The following is an 848-nucleotide window of genomic DNA, read 5'->3' on the forward strand; positions in this document are numbered from 1 at the left end:
TGGAGGTTGCTATGAGCTGTGATGCTACGGCACTCTACCCAGGGGGACAGCTTGAGGTTCTGTCTCAAAAAAAATAAAAAAATAAATAAAACTGTGACCTTTTTGGCATGTTCAATTGGATGTTAGTGTCATTGATTCCACATTTGGCTTTAATTTCTTCCCAGTTGCTAAACTTAAGCAATTGCTTTGAAGTGGCTTCCACTCAAAGGCAGAACTTAATTTGTTCATATTATTAATATTTGAATTTCTGGTTGTTATGATAAATAATATCAAAAGTGTATAATTTGAGAGGCTTGCCTTTAAAGTAGCTATCATCTGTATGGGGAAATGAAACAGATACATGAAAAGTTAAATAATAGAATCATGAGCAGATGAATGATATATAAATGAATGCTGTTCAGGAAAGATACAGAGGAAGGGGGACCTGAGTCATATTTTAAAGAATGGACATCGAGGCCAGGCATGGTGGCTCATACCTATAATCCTAGCACTCTTGGAGGCTGAAGTGGGTAGATTGATTGAGCTTGAAACCAGCCTGAGTAAGGGTGAGACCCTGTTTTTACTAAAAGTAGGAAAACTAGCTGGGCGTTGTGGTGGGTACCTGTGGTCCCAGCTACTCAAAAGGCTGAGACAAGATGATCACTCCAGCCCAGGAGTTTGGGTCACTGTGAGCTATGATGCCAGGATACTCTAACCCAGGTGACAGACAGAATGAGACTCTGTCTCAGAAAGAATGGACATAGGCTGGGCACAGTGGCTCATGCGTGTAATCCCAGCATTTTGGGAGGCCAAAGTGGGCAGATTGCCTGCGCTCACGAGTTTGAGACCTGTCTGAGCCAGAGCGAGAC

The 848-nt window shown here is 42.5% G+C and overlaps 1 protein-coding gene across 1 annotated transcript in view; it reads left to right on the forward strand.

Moving 5' to 3' along the window:
- Positions 1 to 848, forward strand: part of INTS2 (integrator complex subunit 2) — a 62,528-nt gene that overhangs the window by 47,278 nt on the left and 14,402 nt on the right. The gene's annotated exons all lie outside the window — the stretch shown is intronic.

Source organism: Otolemur garnettii, unplaced genomic scaffold (genome assembly GCF_000181295.1).
Source record: "Otolemur garnettii isolate 467f Iridium unplaced genomic scaffold, OtoGar3 scaffold00094, whole genome shotgun sequence".
Taxonomy (NCBI): Eukaryota; Metazoa; Chordata; class Mammalia; order Primates; family Galagidae; genus Otolemur; species Otolemur garnettii.